This window comes from Hyla sarda, chromosome 1 (assembly GCF_029499605.1).
Source record: "Hyla sarda isolate aHylSar1 chromosome 1, aHylSar1.hap1, whole genome shotgun sequence".
NCBI classification, from domain to species: Eukaryota; Metazoa; Chordata; class Amphibia; order Anura; family Hylidae; genus Hyla; species Hyla sarda.
The window spans coordinates 39,925,855-39,943,591 of NC_079189.1; the positions used below are offsets into that span (position 1 = coordinate 39,925,855).

Below are 17,737 nucleotides of genomic sequence, written 5' to 3' on the forward strand. Positions count from 1 at the left end.
TAATGTATAGGTATAATAAATGTAGAGGACCTTCCCAGGTCATGTGATCTACCGTTGTGAATGTACGGAGGTTTAAGGTCCTTCCTGGGTCATGTGATGTACCCAGAGTTCACTCGGTTCCGAACCTACAGGTTTGCTGGCCAATGAGCTTAGTCCAGCCCCTTAATATATAAAGGGCTGTAGTCTGTAAATTCTCCCTCTTGTTCCTGCACTCTCTTGAGACCTGGACACTAAAGAAGCACAATCAGCATATCTTCAATCTCAGCTCAACTAGGCCAAAGCCTAAAGAACCAGCAGCCACTAAAACCGTGAGTTATAAAGCTCAAACCTACAAATCCTGTTTGACTACTATTTTACTCAAATCTTACAATTAGTAGCACAGTGGCCCGCTTAAAGCTCATTACTATCAGTGCCAGCAAAGCCTGTGAGGAACCTGCATCCCGGTTACCTCGACAGAAACTGTATTATTGTAAAGACTGTTGCATAAAAGTTCAAGTAAAAGTTTCCAGTTATCTCATAAATTCTGCTGTGGACATTCCGTTTATTATCCCTGCCGTTTGTGGGCCGGTTGGCGGCAGGATCTTCAAAACTAAGCAAACCCCACCCTGGCGTCACGACAAGTAAGGGTTAATACCACCAGACCCTGTTACACCATTGCAACACCCCAGACACCACAACTTCATATTTTCAACCTTCTGAATTCTGGACTGCAAGTGATGCAAATCAGAACAAAAGACCTTAAAGGATCCTATTTCTTGCTTTATCCAGACAATTATTTCATAGCATGATACTGACATCAGCTTAGACCAGTGTTTCCCAACCAGTGTGCCTCCCGCTGTTGCAAAACTACAACTCCCGGCATGACCGGACAGCTGAAATAACCCAATTTCTCTCGAGTTTACAGTGAGTTTCCCGCTAGGAGTTTGTGCTGCGTCGTAAAATGTGCCGCATCTCAAACTTCAAGCAGGAAACTCACTGTACACCTGCCTGTGTGAATGTAACCTGTACATTCACATGGGGGGGCAAACCTCCACTAAGGGTCCCCATACCATCCAGATTATAATCCTGTCCGAATGAAGCATCATCTTTGTCCCAGCTAAAGCACAGGTAAAGACAAAGTCCAGGAGCTCCATTTTGCAGCATAACGCTTCTCCTCCGCATGTACAGTGGGCATGAAGTGAAATCTGTTCTTGCCTGCAGAGTGGAGCTCCATTCTGCAGCATAGGAGTAGAGGGGTCTATTGCAGAGTGGAGCTCCATTCTGCAGAATAGTAGACTCAGGAAAGGGGAAGGAAGTACTTCCTACGAAGATCGAAGACAGATGTCACTGTGCACGGAGGCTTGGAAAAACAGCCGTAACGAAACCACAGATTGGGGAATGGTAAGTGTAATTTTCTTCAGTATCACCCACACTACAAGCTTGTACCAATAAGTTAGTACAGGTGACACTGAGGACAGATTCCCTTTAAGCTTCCAGTCTATCCTGAAGATGAAATCTGACAGACAAGCTTTTCTTTATATTACTATTTCTTTTTGCTGAACGACACATAATATATTAAGTCGACAAAAACATGGCCACTCCAACAAAACAGATGGCCTCATAGCTCAGTGGATATAGCACTGGTCTCGTAAACCAGGGGTCGTGAGTTCAATCCTCATTGAGGCCTCATTTCTTAGTCTAGGATAATCTGAATATCTAACATTCTGGGGAAAAATAAAAAAAGAATTCTTTAAAACTTTGTGGTGTCACGCTACAGGACCTCGTACAGTCCCTTGTATTAAGTCTCCTCAGCTAGAGCTCCTCCATCCCCACAGGGCTCTCCTGCAGGGCTTGCCCCTTGGTCGCCTCATATAATTATATTTACATGTCTATTATTTAATGTATAGGTATAATAAATGTAGAGGACCTTCCCAGGTCATGTGATCTACCGTTGTGAATGTACGGAGGTTTAAGGTCCTTCCTGGGTCATGTGATGTACCCAGAGTTCACTCGGTTCCGGACCTACAGGTTTGCTGGCCAATGAGCTTAGTCCAGCCCCTTAATATATAAAGGGCTGTAGTCTGTAAATTCTCCCTCTTGTTCCTGCACTCTCTTGAGACCTGGACACTAAAGAAGCACAATCAGCATATCTTCAATCTCAGCTCAACTAGGCCAAAGCCTAAAGAACCAGCAGCCACTAAAACCGTGAGTTATAAAGCTCAAACCTACAAATCCTGTTTGACTACTATTTTACTCAAATCTTACAATTAGTAGCACAGTGGCCCGCTTAAAGCTCATTACTCTCAGTGCCAGCAAAGCCTGTGAGGAACCTGCATCCCGGTTACCTCGAGAGAAACTGTATTATTGTAAAGACTGTTGCATAAAAGTTCAAGTAAAAGTTTCCAGTTATCTCATAAATTCTGCTGTGGACATTCCGTTTATTATCCCTGCCGTTTGTGGGCCGGTTGGCGGCAGGATCTTCAATACTAAGCAAACCCCACCCTGGCGTCACGACAAGTAAGGGTTAATACCACCAGACCCTGTTACACCATTGCAACACCCCAGACACCACAACTTCATATTTTCAACCTTCTGAATTCTGGACTGCAAGTGATGCAAATCAGAACAAAAGACCTTAAAGGATCCTATTTCTTGCTTTATCCAGACAATTATTTCATAGCATGATACTGACATCAGCTTAGACCAGTGTTTCCCAACCAGTGTGCCTCCCGCTGTTGCAAAACTACAACTCCCGGGCATGACCGGACAGCTGAAATAACCCAATTTCTCTCGAGTTTACAGTGAGTTGCCCGCTAGGAGTTTGTGCTGCGTCGTAAAATTTGCCGCATCTCAAACTTCAAGCAGGAAACTCACTGTACACCTGCCTGTGTGAATGTAACCTGTACATTCACATAGGGGGGCAAACCTCCACTAAGGGTCCCCATACCATCCAGATTATAATCCTGTCCGAATGAAGCATCATCTTTGTACCAGCTAAAGCACAGGTAAAGACAAAGTCCAGGAGCTCCATTTTGCAGCATAACGCTTCTCCTCCGCATGTACAGTGGGCATGAAGTGAAATCTGTTCTTGCCTGCAGAGTGGAGCTCCATTCTGCAGCATAGGAGTAGAGGGGTCTATTGCAGAGTGGAGCTCCATTCTGCAAAATAGTAGACTCAGGAAAGGGGAAGGAAGTACTTCCTATGAAGATCGAAGACAGATGTCACTGTGCACGGAGGCTTGGGAAAACAGCCGTAACGAAACCACAGATTGGGGAATGGTAAGTGTAATTTTCTTCAGTATCACCCACACTACAAGCTTGTACCAATAGGTTAGTACAGGTGACACTGAGGACAGATTCCCTTTAAGCTTCCAGTCTATCCTGAAGATGAAATCTGACAGACAAGCTTTTCTTTATATTACTATTTCTTTTTGCTGAACGACACATAATATATTAAGTCGACAAAAACATGGCCACTCCAACAAAACAGATGGCCTCATAGCTCAGTGGATAGAGCACTGGTCTCGTAAACCAGGGGTCGTGAGTTCAATCCTCACTGAGGCCTCATTTCTTAGTCTAGGATAATCTGAATATCAAACATTCTGGGGAAAAATAAAAAAAGAATTCTTTAAAACTTTGTGGTGTCACGCTACAGGACCTCGTACAGTCCCTTGTATTAAGTCCTCTCAGCCAGAGCTCCTCCATCCCCACAGGGCTCTCCTGCAGGGCTTGCCCCTTGGTCGCCTCATATAATTATATTTACATGTCTATTATTTAATGTATAGGTATAATAAATGTAGAGGACCTTCCCAGGTCATGTGATCTACCGTTGTGAATGTACGGAGGTTTAAGGTCCTTCCTGGGTCATGTGATGTACCCAGAGTTCACTCGGTTCCGGACCTACAGGTTTGCTGGCCAATGAGCTTAGTCCAGCCCCTTAATATATAAAGGGCTGTAGTCTGTAAATTCTCCCTCTTGTTCCTGCACTCTCTTGAGACCTGGACACTAAAGAAGCACAATCAGCATATCTTCAATCTCAGCTCAACTAGGCCAAAGCCTAAAGAACCAGCAGCCACTAAAACCGTGAGTTATAAAGTTCAAACCTACAAATCCTGTTTGACTACTATTTTACTCAAATCTTACAATTAGTAGCACAGTTGCCTGCTTAAAGCTCATTACTATCAGTGCCAGCAAAGCCTGTGAGGAACCTGCATCCCGGTTACCTCGAGAGAAACTGTATTATTGTAAACACTGTTGCATAAAAGTTCAAGTAACAGTTTCCAGTTATCTCATAAATTCTGCTGTGGACATTCCGTTTATTATCCCTGCCGTTTGTGGGCCGGTTGGCGGCAGGATCTTCAATACTAAGCAAACCCCACCCTGGCGTCACGACAAGTAAGGGTTAATACCACCAGACCCTGTTACACCATTGCAACACCCCAGACTCCACAACTTCATATTTTCAACCTTCTGAATTCTGGACTGCAAGTGATGCAAATCAGAACAAAAGACCTTAAAGGATCCTATTTCTTGCTTTATCCAGACAATTATTTCATAGCATGATACTGACATCAGCTTAGACCAGTGTTTCCCAACCAGTGTGCCTCCCGCTGTTGCAAAACTACAACTCCCGGCATGACCGGACAGCTGAAATAACCCAATTTCTCTCGAGTTTACAGTGAGTTTCCCGCTATGAGTTTGTGCTGCGTCGTAAAATTTGCCGAATCTCAAACTTCAAGCAGGAAACTCACTGTACACCTGCCTGTGTGAATGTAACCTGTAAATTCACATGGGGGGGCAAACCTCCACTAAGGGTCCCCATACCATCCAGATTATAATCCTGTCCGAATGAAGCATCATCTTTGTACCAGCTAAAGCACAGGTAAAGACAAAGTCCAGGAGCTCCATTGTGCAGCATAACGCTTCTCTTCCGCATGTACAGTGGGCATGAAGTGAAATCTGTTCTTGCCTGCAGAGTGGAGCTCCATTCTGCAGCATAGGAGTAGAGGGGTCTATTGCAGAGTGGTGCTCCATTCTGCAAAATAGTAGACTCAGGAAAGGGGAAGGAAGTACTTCCTATGAAGATCGAAGACAGATGTCACTGTGCACGGAGGCTTAGGAAAACAGCCGTAACAAAACCACAGATTGGGGAATGGTAAGTGTAATTTTCTTCAGTATCACCCACACTACAAGCTTGTACCAATAGGTTAGTACAGGTGACACTGAGGACAGATTCCCTTTAAGCTTCCAGTCTATCCTGAAGATGAAATCTGACAGACAAGCTTTTCTTTATATTACTATTTCTTTTTGCTGAACGACACATAATATATTAAGTCGACAAAAACATGGCCACTCCAACAAAACAGATGGCCTCATAGCTCAGTGGATAGAGCACTGGTCTCGTAAACCAGGGGTCGTGAGTTCAATCCTCACTGAGGCCTCATTTCTTAGTCTAGGATAATCTGAATATCTAACATTCTGGGGAAAAATAAAAATAGAATTCTTTAAAACTTTGTGGTGTCACGCTACAGGACCTCGTACAGTCCCTTGTATTAAGTCCCCTCAGCTAGAGCTCCTCCATCCCCACAGGGCTCTCCTGCAGGGCTTGCCCCTTGGTCGCCTCATATAATTATATTTACATGTCTATTATTTAATGTATAGGTATAATAAATGTAGAGGACCTTCCCAGGTCATGTGATCTACCGTTGTGAATGTACGGAGGTTTAAGGTCCTTCCTGGGTCATGTGATGTACCCAGAGTTCACTCGGTTCCGGACCTACAGGTTTGCTGGCCAATGAGCTTAGTCCAGCCCCTTAATATATAAAGGGCTGTAGTCTGTAAATTCTCCCTCTTGTTCCTGCACTCTCTTGAGACCTGGACACTAAAGAAGCACAATCAGCATATCTTCAATCTCAGCTCAACTAGGCCAAAGCCTAAAGAACCAGCAGCCACTAAAACCGTGAGTTATAAAGCTCAAACCTACAAATCCTGTTTGACTACTATTTTACTCAAATCTTACAATTAGTAGCACAGTGGCCCGCTGAAAGCTCATTACTATCAGTGCCAGCAAAGCCTGTGAGGAACCTGCATCCCGGTTACCTCGAGAGAAACTGTATTATTGTAAAGACTGTTGCATAAAAGTTCAAGTAAAAGTTTCCAGTTATCTCATAAATTCTGCTGTGGACATTCCGTTTATTATCCCTGCCGTTTGTGGGCCGGTTGGCGGCAGGATCTTCAATACTAAGCAAACCCCACCCTGGCGTCACGACAAGTAAGGGTTAATACCACCAGACCCTGTTACACCATTGCAACACCCCAGACACCACAACTTAATATTTTCAACCTTCTGAATTCTGGACTGCAAGTGATGCAAATCAGAACAAAAGACCTTAAAGGATCCTATTTCTTGCTTTATCCAGACAATTATTTCATAGCATGATACTGACATCAGCTTAGACCAGTGTTTCCCAACCAGTGTGCCTCCCGCTGTTGCAAAACTACAACTCCCGGGCATGACCGGACAGCTGAAATAACCCAATTTCTCTCGAGTTTACAGTGAGTTGCCCGCTAGGAGTTTGTGCTGCGTCGTAAAATTTGCCGCATCTCAAACTTCAAGCAGGAAACTCACTGTACACCTGCCTGTGTGAATGTAACCTGTACATTCACATAGGGGGGCAAACCTCCACTAAGAGTCCCCATACCATCCAGATTATAATCCTGTCCGAATGAAGCATCATCTTTGTACCAGCTAAAGCACAGGTAAAGACAAAGTCCAGGAGCTCCATTTTGCAGAATAACGCTTCTCCTTTGCATGTACAGTGGGCATGAAGTGAAATCTGTTCTTGCCTGCAGAGTGGAGCTCCATTCTGCAGCATAGGAGTAGAGGGGTCTATTGCAGAGTGGAGCTCCATTCTGCAAAATAGTAGACTCAGGAAAGGGGAAGGAAGTACTTCCTATGAAGATCGAAGACAGATGTCACTGTGCACGGAGGCTTGGGAAAACAGCCGTAACAAAACCACAGATTGGGGAATGGTAAGTGTAATTTTCTTCAGTATCACCCACACTACAAGCTTGTACCAATAGGTTAGTACAGGTGACACTGAGGACAGATTCCCTTTAAGCTTCCAGTCTATCCTGAAGATGAAATCTGACAGACAAGCTTTTCTTTATATTACTATTTCTTTTTGCTGAACGACACATAATATATTAAGTCGACAAAAACATGGCCACTCCAACAAAACAGATGGCCTCATAGCTCAGTGGATAGAGCACTGGTCTCGTAAACCAGGGGTTGTGAGTTCAATCCTCACTGAGGCCTCATTTCTTAGTCTAGGATAATCTGAATATCTAACATTCTGGGGAAAAATAAAAAAAGAATTCTTTAAAACTTTGTGGTGTCACGCTACAGGACCTCGTACAGTCCCTTGTATTAAGTCCCCTCAGCTAGAGCTCCTCCATCCCCACAGGGCTCTCCTGCAGGGCTTGCCCCTTGGTCGCCTCATATAATTATATTTACATGTCTATTATTTAATGTATAGGTATAATAAATGTAGAGGACCTTCCCAGGTCATGTGATCTACCGTTGTGAATGTACGGAGGTTTAAGGTCCTTCCTGGGTCATGTGATGTACCCAGAGTTCACTCGGTTCCGGACCTACAGGTTTGCTGGCCAATGAGCTTAGTCCAGCCCCTTAATATATAAAGGGCTGTAGTCTGTAAATTCTCCCTCTTGTTCCTGCACTCTCTTGAGACCTGGACACTAAAGAAGCACAATCAGCATATCTTCAATCTCAGCTCAACTAGGCCAAAGCCTAAAGAACCAGCAGCCACTAAAACCGTGAGTTATAAAGCTCAAACCTACAAATCCTGTTTGACTACTATTTTACTCAAATCTTACAATTAGTAGCACAGTGGCCCGCTTAAAGCTCTTTACTATCAGTGCCAGCAAAGCCTGTGAGGAACCTGCATCCCGGTTACCTCGAGAGAAACTGTATTATTGTAAAGACTGTTGCATAAAAGTTCAAGTAAAAGTTTCCAGTTATCTCATAAATTCTGCTGTGGACATTCCGTTTATTATACCTGCCGTTTGTGGGCCGGTTGGCGGCAGGATCTTCAATACTAAGCAAACCCCACCCTGGCGTCACGACAAGTAAGGGTTAATACCACCAGACCCTGTTTCACCATTGCAACACCCCAGACAACACAACTTCATATTTTCAATCTTCTGAATTCTGGACTGCAAGTGATGCAAATCAGAACAAAAGACCTTAAAGGATCCTATTTCTTGCTTTATCCAGACAATTATTTCATTGCATGATACTGACATCAGCTTAGACCAGTGTTTCCCAACCAGTGTGCCTCCCGCTGTTGCAAAACTACAACTCCCGGCATGACCGGACAGCTGAAATAACCCAATTTCTCTCGAGTTTACAGTGAGTTTCCCGCTAGGAGTTTATGCTGCGTCGTAAAATGTGCCGCATCTCAAACTTCAAGCAGGAAACTCACTGTACACCTGCCTGTGTGAATGTAACCTATACATTCACATGGGGGGGCAAACCTCCACTAAGGGTCCCCATACCATCCAGATTATAATCCTGTCCGAATGAAGCATCATCTTTGTACCAGCTAAAGCACAGGTAAAGACAAAGTCCAGGAGCTCCATTTTGCAGCATAACGCTTCTCCTCCGCATGTACAGTGGGCATGAAGTGAAATCTGTTCTTGCCTGCAGAGTGGAGCTCCATTCTGCAGCATAGGAGTAGAGGGGTCTATTGCAGAGTGGAGCTCCATTCTGCAAAATAGTAGACTCAGGAAAGGGGAAGGAAGTACTTCCTATGAAGATCGAAGACAGATGTCACTGTGCACGGAGGCTTGGGAAAACAGCCGTAACGAAACCACAGATTGGGGAATGGTAAGTGTAATTTTCTTCAGTATCACCCACACTACAAGCTTGTACCAATAGGTTAGTACAGGTGACACTGAGGACAGATTCCCTTTAAGCTTCCAGTCTATCCTGAAGATGAAATCTGACAGACAAGCTTTTCTTTATATTACTATTTCTTTTTGCTGAACGACACATAATATATTAAGTCGACAAAAACATGGCCACTCCAACAAAACAGATGGCCTCATAGCTCAGTGGATAGAGCACTGGTCTCGTAAACCAGGGGTCGTGAGTTCAATCCTCACTGAGGCCTCATTTCTTAGTCTAGGATAATCTGAATATCAAACATTCTGGGGAAAAATAAAAAAAGAATTCTTTAAAACTTTGTGGTGTCACGCTACAGGACCTTGTACAGTCCCTTGTATTAAGTCCTCTCAGCCAGAGCTCCTCCATCCCCACAGGGCTCTCCTGCAGGGCTTGCCCCTTGGTCGCCTCATATAATTATATTTACATGTCTATTATTTAATGTATAGGTATAATAAATGTAGAGGACCTTCCCAGGTCATGTGATCTACCGTTGTGAATGTACGGAGGTTTAAGGTCCTTCCTGGGTCATGTGATGTACCCAGAGTTCACTCGGTTCCGGACCTACAGGTTTGCTGGCCAATGAGCTTAGTCCAGCCCCTTAATATATAAAGGGCTGTAGTCTGTAAATTCTCCCTCTTGTTCCTGCACTCTCTTGAGACCTGGACACTAAAGAAGCACAATCAGCATATCTTCAATCTCAGCTCAACTAGGCCAAAGCCTAAAGAACCAGCAGCCACTAAAACCGTGAGTTATAAAGTTCAAACCTACAAATCCTGTTTGACTACTATTTTACTCAAATCTTACAATTAGTAGCACAGTTGCCTGCTTAAAGCTCATTACTATCAGTGCCAGCAAAGCCTGTGAGGAACCTGCATCCCGGTTACCTCGAGAGAAACTGTATTATTGTAAACACTGTTGCATAAAAGTTCAAGTAACAGTTTCCAGTTATCTCATAAATTCTGCTGTGGACATTCCGTTTATTATCCCTGCCGTTTGTGGGCCGGTTGGCGGCAGGATCTTCAATACTAAGCAAACCCCACCCTGGCGTCACGACAAGTAAGGGTTAATACCACCAGACCCTGTTACACCATTGCAACACCCCAGACACCACAACTTCATATTTTCAACCTTCTGAATTCTGGACTGCAAGTGATGCAAATCAGAACAAAAGACCTTAAAGGATCCTATTTCTTGCTTTATCCAGACAATTATTTCATAGCATGATACTGACATCAGCTTAGACCAGTGTTTCCCAACCAGTGTGCCTCCCGCTGTTGCAAAACTACAACTCCCGGCATGACCGGACAGCTGAAATAACCCAATTTCTCTCGAGTTTACAGTGAGTTTCCCGCTAGGAGTTTGTGCTGCGTCGTAAAATGTGCCGCATCTCAAACTTCAAGCAGGAAACTCACTGTACACCTGCCTGTGTGAATGTAACCTGTAAATTCACATGGGGGGGCAAACCTCCACTAAGGGTCCCCATACCATCCAGATTATAATCCTGTCCGAATGAAGCATCATCTTTGTACCAGCTAAAGCACAGGTAAAGACAAAGTCCAGGAGCTCCATTTTGCAGCATAACGCTTCTCTTCCGCATGTACAGTGGGCATGAAGTGAAATCTGTTCTTGCCTGCAGAGTGGAGCTCCATTCTGCAGCATAGGAGTAGAGGGGTCTATTGCAGAGTGGAGCTCCATTCTGCAAAATAGTAGACTCAGGAAAGGGGAAGGAAGTACTTCCTATGAAGATCGAAGACAGATGTCACTGTGCACGGAGGCTTAGGAAAACAGCCGTAACAAAACCACAGATTGGGGAATGGTAAGTGTAATTTTCTTCAGTATCACCCACACTACAAGCTTGTACCAATAGGTTAGTACAGGTGACACTGAGGACAGATTCCCTTTAAGCTTCCAGTCTATCCTGAAGATGAAATCTGACAGACAAGCTTTTCTTTATATTACTATTTCTTTTTGCTGAACGACACATAATATATTAAGTCGACAAAAACATGGCCACTCCAACAAAACAGATGGCCTCATAGCTCAGTGGATAGAGCACTGGTCTCGTAAACCAGGGGTCGTGAGTTCAATCCTCACTGAGGCCTCATTTCTTAGTCTAGGATAATCTGAATATCTAACATCCTGGGGAAACATAAAAAAAGAATTCTTTAAAACTTTGTGGTGTCACGCTACAGGACCTCGTACAGTCCCTTGTATTAAGTCCCCTCAGCTAGAGCTCCTCCATCCCCACAGGGCTCTCCTGCAGGGCTTGCCCCTTGGTCGCCTCATATAATTATATTTACATGTCTATTATTTAATGTATAGGTATAATAAATGTAGAGGACCTTCCCAGGTCATGTGATCTACCGTTGTGAATGTACGGAGGTTTAAGGTCCTTCCTGGGTCATGTGATGTACCCAGAGTTCACTCGGTTCCGGACCTACAGGTTTGCTGGCCAATGAGCTTAGTCCAGCCCCTTAATATATAAAGGGCTGTAGTCTGTAAATTCTCCCTCTTGTTCCTGCACTCTCTTGAGACCTGGACACTAAAGAAGCACAATCAGCATATCTTCAATCTCAGCTCAACTAGGCCAAAGCCTAAAGAACCAGCAGCCACTAAAACCGTGAGTTATAAAGCTCAAACCTACAAATCCTGTTTGACTACTATTTTACTCAAATCTTACAATTAGTAGCACAGTGGCCCGCTGAAAGCTCATTACTATCAGTGCCAGCAAAGCCTGTGAGGAACCTGCATCCCGGTTACCTCGAGAGAAACTGTATTATTGTAAAGACTGTTGCATAAAAGTTCAAGTAAAAGTTTCCAGTTATCTCATAAATTCTGCTGTGGACATTCCGTTTATTATCCCTGCCGTTTGTGGGCCGGTTGGCGGCAGGATCTTCAATACTAAGCAAACCCCACCCTGGCGTCACGACAAGTAAGGGTTAATACCACCAGACCCTGTTACACCATTGCAACACCCCAGACACCACAACTTAATATTTTCAACCTTCTGAATTCTGGACTGCAAGTGATGCAAATCAGAACAAAAGACCTTAAAGGATCCTATTTCTTGCTTTATCCAGACAATTATTTCATAGCATGATACTGACATCAGCTTAAACCAGTGTTTCCCAACCAGTGTGCCTCCCGCTGTTGCAAAACTACAACTCCCGGGCATGACCGGACAGCTGAAATAACCCAATTTCTCTCGAGTTTACAGTGAGTTGCCCGCTAGGAGTTTGTGCTGCGTCGTAAAATTTGCCGCATCTCAAACTTCAAGCAGGAAACTCACTGTACACCTGCCTGTGTGAATGTAACCTGTACATTCACATAGGGGGGCAAACCTCCACTAAGGGTCCCCATACCATCCAGATTATAATCCTGTCCGAATGAAGCATCATCTTTGTACCAGCTAAAGCACAGGTAAAGACAAAGTCCAGGAGCTCCATTTTGCAGAATAACGCTTCTCCTTTGCATGTACAGTGGGAATGAAGTGAAATCTGTTCTTGCCTGCAGAGTGGAGCTCCATTCTGCAGCATAGGAGTAGAGGGGTCTATTGCAGAGTGGAGCTCCATTCTGCAAAATAGTAGACTCAGGAAAGGGGAAGGAAGTACTTCCTATGAAGATCGAAGACAGATGTCACTGTGCACGGAGGCTTGGGAAAACAGCCGTAACAAAACCACAGATTGGGGAATGGTAAGTGTAATTTTCTTCAGTATCACCCACACTACAAGCTTGTACCAATAGGTTAGTACAGGTGACACTGAGGACAGATTCCCTTTAAGCTTCCAGTCTATCCTGAAGATGAAATCTGACAGACAAGCTTTTCTTTATATTACTATTTCTTTTTGCTGAACGACACATAATATATTAAGTCGACAAAAATATGGCCACTCCAACAAAACAGATGGCCTCATAGCTCAGTGGATAGAGCACTGGTCTCGTAAACCAGGGGTTGTGAGTTCAATCCTCACTGAGGCCTCATTTCTTAGTCTAGGATAATCTGAATATCTAACATTCTGGGGAAAAATAAAAAAAGAATTCTTTAAAACTTTGTGGTGTCACGCTACAGGACCTCGTACAGTCCCTTGTATTAAGTCCCCTCAGCTAGAGCTCCTCCATCCCCACAGGGCTCTCCTGCAGGGCTTGCCCCTTGGTCGCCTCATATAATTATATTTACATGTCTATTATTTAATGTATAGGTATAATAAATGTAGAGGACCTTCCCAGGTCATGTGATCTACCGTTGTGAATGTACGGAGGTTTAAGGTCCTTCCTGGGTCATGTGATGTACCCAGAGTTCACTCGGTTCCGGACCTACAGGTTTGCTGGCCAATGAGCTTAGTCCAGCCCCTTAATATATAAAGGGCTGTAGTCTGTAAATTCTCCCTCTTGTTCCTGCACTCTCTTGAGACCTGGACACTAAAGAAGCACAATCAGCATATCTTCAATCTCAGCTCAACTAGGCCAAAGCCTAAAGAACCAGCAGCCACTAAAACCGTGAGTTATAAAGCTCAAACCTACAAATCCTGTTTGACTACTATTTTACTCAAATCTTACAATTAGTAGCACAGTGGCCCGCTTAAAGCTCTTTACTATCAGTGCCAGCAAAGCCTGTGAGGAACCTGCATCCCGGTTACCTCGAGAGAAACTGTATTATTGTAAAGACTGTTGCATAAAAGTTCAAGTAAAAGTTTCCAGTTATCTCATAAATTCTGCTGTGGACATTCCGTTTATTATACCTGCCGTTTGTGGGCCGGTTGGCGGCAGGATCTTCAATACTAAGCAAACCCCACCCTGGCGTCACGACAAGTAAGGGTTAATACCACCAGACCCTGTTTCACCATTGCAACACCCCAGACACAACAACTTCATATTTTCAACCTTCTGAATTCTGGACTGCAAGTGATGCAAATCAGAACAAAAGACCTTAAAGGATCCTATTTCTTGCTTTATCCAGACAATTATTTCATAGCATGATACTGACATCAGCTTAGACCAGTGTTTCCCAACCAGTGTGCCTCCCGCTGTTGCAAAACTACAACTCCCGGCATGACCGGACAGCTGAAATAACCCAATTTCTCTCGAGTTTACAGTGAGTTTCCCGCTAGGAGTTTATGCTGCGTCGTAAAATGTGCCGCATCTCAAACTTCAAGCAGGAAACTCACTGTACACCTGCCTGTGTGAATGTAACCTATACATTCACATGGGGGGGCAAACCTCCACTAAGGGTCCCCATACCATCCAGATTATAATCCTGTCCGAATGAAGCATCATCTTTGTACCAGCTAAAGCACAGGTAAAGACAAAGTCCAGGAGCTCCATTTTGCAGCATAACGCTTCTCCTCCGCATGTACAGTGGGCATGAAGTGAAATCTGTTCTTGCCTGCAGAGTGGAGCTCCATTCTGCAGCATAGGAGTAGAGGGGTCTATTGCAGAGTGGAGCTCCATTCTGCAAAATAGTAGACTCAGGAAAGGGGAAGGAAGTACTTCCTATGAAGATCGAAGACAGATGTCACTGTGCACGGAGGCTTGGGAAAACAGCCGTAACGAAACCACAGATTGGGGAATGGTAAGTGTAATTTTCTTCAGTATCACCCACACTACAAGCTTGTACCAATAGGTTAGTACAGGTGACACTGAGGACAGATTCCCTTTAAGCTTCCAGTCTATCCTGAAGATGAAATCTGACAGACAAGCTTTTCTTTATATTACTATTTCTTTTTGCTGAACGACACATAATATATTAAGTCGACAAAAACATGGCCACTCCAACAAAACAGATGGCCTCATAGCTCAGTGGATAGAGCACTGGTCTCGTAAACCAGGGGTCGTGAGTTCAATCCTCACTGAGGCCTCATTTCTTAGTCTAGGATAATCTGAATATCAAACATTCTGGGGAAAAATAAAAAAAGAATTCTTTAAAACTTTGTGGTGTCACGCTACAGGACCTCGTACAGTCCCTTGTATTAAGTCCTCTCAGCCAGAGCTCCTCCATCCCCACAGGGCTCTCCTGCAGGGCTTGCCCCTTGGTCGCCTCATATAATTATATTTACATGTCTATTATTTAATGTATAGGTATAATAAATGTAGAGGACCTTCCCAGGTCATGTGATCTACCGTTGTGAATGTACGGAGGTTTAAGGTCCTTCCTGGGTCATGTGATGTACCCAGAGTTCACTCGGTTCCGGACCTACAGGTTTGCTGGCCAATGAGCTTAGTCCAGCCCCTTAATATATAAAGGGCTGTAGTCTGTAAATTCTCCCTCTTGTTCCTGCACTCTCTTGAGACCTGGACACTAAAGAAGCACAATCAGCATATCTTCAATCTCAGCTCAACTAGGCCAAAGCCTAAAGAACCAGCAGCCACTAAAACCGTGAGTTATAAAGTTCAAACCTACAAATCCTGTTTGACTACTATTTTACTCAAATCTTACAATTAGTAGCACAGTTGCCTGCTTAAAGCTCATTACTATCAGTGCCAGCAAAGCCTGTGAGGAACCTGCATCCCGGTTACCTCGAGAGAAACTGTATTATTGTAAACACTGTTGCATAAAAGTTCAAGTAACAGTTTCCAGTTATCTCATAAATTCTGCTGTGGACATTCCGTTTATTATCCCTGCCGTTTGTGGGCCGGTTGGCGGCAGGATCTTCAATACTAAGCAAACCCCACCCTGGCGTCACGACAAGTAAGGGTTAATACCACCAGACCCTGTTACACCATTGCAACACCCCAGACACCACAACTTCATATTTTCAACCTTCTGAATTCTGGACTGCAAGTGATGCAAATCAGAACAAAAGACCTTAAAGGATCCTATTTCTTGCTTTATCCAGACAATTATTTCATAGCATGATACTGACATCAGCTTAGACCAGTGTTTCCCAACCAGTGTGCCTCCCGCTGTTGCAAAACTACAACTCCCGGCATGACCGGACAGCTGAAATAACCCAATTTCTCTCGAGTTTACAGTGAGTTTCCCGCTATGAGTTTGTGCTGCGTCGTAAAATTTGCCGAATCTCAAACTTCAAGCAGGAAACTCACTGTACACCTGCCTGTGTGAATGTAACCTGTAAATTCACATGGGGGGGGCAAACCTCCACTAAGGGTCCCCATACCATCCAGATTATAATCCTGTCCGAATGAAGCATCATCTTTGTACCAGCTAAAGCACAGGTAAAGACAAAGTCCAGGAGCTCCATTTTGCAGCATAACGCTTCTCTTCCGCATGTACAGTGGGCATGAAGTGAAATCTGTTCTTGCCTGCAGAGTGGAGCTCCATTCTGCAGCATAGGAGTAGAGGGGTCTATTGCAGAGTGGAGCTCCATTCTGCAAAATAGTAGACTCAGGAAAGGGGAAGGAAGTACTTCCTATGAAGATCGAAGACAGATGTCACTGTGCACGGAGGCTTAGGAAAACAGCCGTAACAAAACCACAGATTGGGGAATGGTAAGTGTAATTTTCTTCAGTATCACCCACACTACAAGCTTGTACCAATAGGTTAGTACAGGTGACACTGAGGACAGATTCCCTTTAAGCTTCCAGTCTATCCTGAAGATGAAATCTGACAGACAAGCTTTTCTTTATATTACTATTTCTTTTTGCCGAACGACACATAATATATTAAGTCGACAAAAACATGGCCACTCCAACAAAACAGATGGCCTCATAGCTCAGTGGATAGAGCACTGGTCTCGTAAACCAGGGGTCGTGAGTTCAATCCTCACTGAGGCCTCATTTCTTAGTCTAGGATAATCTGAATATCTAACATCCTGGGGAAACATAAAAAAAGAATTCTTTAAAACTTTGTGGTGTCACGCTACAGGACCTCGTACAGTCCCTTGTATTAAGTCCCCTCAGCTAGAGCTCCTCCATCCCCACAGGGCTCTCCTGCAGGGCTTGCCCCTTGGTCGCCTCATATAATTATATTTACATGTCTATTATTTAATGTATAGGTATAATAAATGTAGAGGACCTTCCCAGGTCATGTGATCTACCGTTGTGAATGTACGGAGGTTTAAGGTCCTTCCTGGGTCATGTGATGTACCCAGAGTTCACTCGGTTCCGGACCTACAGGTTTGCTGGCCAATGAGCTTAGTCCAGCCCCTTAATATATAAAGGGCTGTAGTCTGTAAATTCTCCCTCTTGTTCCTGCACTCTCTTGAGACCTGGACACTAAAGAAGCACAATCAGCATATCTTCAATCTCAGCTCAACTAGGCCAAAGCCTAAAGAACCAGCAGCCACTAAAACCGTGAGTTATAAAGCTCAAACCTACAAATCCTGTTTGACTACTATTTTACTCAAATCTTACAATTAGTAGCACAGTGGCCCGCTTAAAGCTCTTTACTATCAGTGCCAGCAAAGCCTGTGAGGAACCTGCATCCCGGTTACCTCGAGAGAAACTGTATTATTGAAAAGACTGTTGCATAAAAGTTCAAGTAAAAGTTTCCAGTTATCTCATAAATTCTGCTGTGGACATTCCGTTTATTATACCTGCCGTTTGTGGGCCGGTTGGCGGCAGGATCTTCAATACTAAGCAAACCCCACCCTGGCGTCACGACAAGTAAGGGTTAATACCACCAGACCCTGTTACACCATTGCAACACCCCAGACACCACAACTTCATATTTTCAACCTTCTGAATTCTGGACTGCAAGTGATGCAAATCAGAACAAAAGACCTTAAAGGATCCTATTTCTTGCTTTATCCAGACAATTATTTCATAGCATGATACTGACATCAGCTTAGACCAGTGTTTCCCAACCAGTGTGCCTCCCGCTATTGCAAAACTA

The 17,737-nt window shown here is 44.0% G+C and overlaps 9 non-coding genes across 9 annotated transcripts; all 9 read left to right on the forward strand.

Annotated features, from left to right (window-relative positions):
- The first annotated feature begins 1,593 nt into the window (after nucleotides 1–1,593).
- On the forward strand, nucleotides 1,594–1,666 carry TRNAT-CGU (transfer RNA threonine (anticodon CGU)). Its single transcript has one exon. It is a non-coding gene; the product is annotated as a tRNA-Thr (tRNA).
- A 1,804-nt stretch (nucleotides 1,667–3,470) lies between these two features.
- Nucleotides 3,471–3,543, forward strand: TRNAT-CGU (transfer RNA threonine (anticodon CGU)). Its single transcript has one exon. It is a non-coding gene; the product is annotated as a tRNA-Thr (tRNA).
- Nucleotides 3,544–5,346: 1,803 nt separating this feature from the next.
- Nucleotides 5,347–5,419, forward strand: TRNAT-CGU (transfer RNA threonine (anticodon CGU)). The gene has a single exon. It is a non-coding gene; the product is annotated as a tRNA-Thr (tRNA).
- Nucleotides 5,420–7,223: 1,804 nt separating this feature from the next.
- On the forward strand, nucleotides 7,224–7,296 carry TRNAT-CGU (transfer RNA threonine (anticodon CGU)). The gene has a single exon. It is a non-coding gene; the product is annotated as a tRNA-Thr (tRNA).
- Nucleotides 7,297–9,099: 1,803 nt separating this feature from the next.
- On the forward strand, nucleotides 9,100–9,172 carry TRNAT-CGU (transfer RNA threonine (anticodon CGU)). Its single transcript has one exon. It is a non-coding gene; the product is annotated as a tRNA-Thr (tRNA).
- Nucleotides 9,173–10,975: 1,803 nt separating this feature from the next.
- Nucleotides 10,976–11,048, forward strand: TRNAT-CGU (transfer RNA threonine (anticodon CGU)). The gene has a single exon. It is a non-coding gene; the product is annotated as a tRNA-Thr (tRNA).
- A 1,804-nt stretch (nucleotides 11,049–12,852) lies between these two features.
- TRNAT-CGU (transfer RNA threonine (anticodon CGU)) lies at nucleotides 12,853–12,925 on the forward strand. Its single transcript has one exon. It is a non-coding gene; the product is annotated as a tRNA-Thr (tRNA).
- A 1,803-nt stretch (nucleotides 12,926–14,728) lies between these two features.
- TRNAT-CGU (transfer RNA threonine (anticodon CGU)) lies at nucleotides 14,729–14,801 on the forward strand. Its single transcript has one exon. It is a non-coding gene; the product is annotated as a tRNA-Thr (tRNA).
- Nucleotides 14,802–16,605: 1,804 nt separating this feature from the next.
- Nucleotides 16,606–16,678, forward strand: TRNAT-CGU (transfer RNA threonine (anticodon CGU)). The gene has a single exon. It is a non-coding gene; the product is annotated as a tRNA-Thr (tRNA).
- The last annotated feature ends 1,059 nt before the right edge of the window (nucleotides 16,679–17,737 follow it).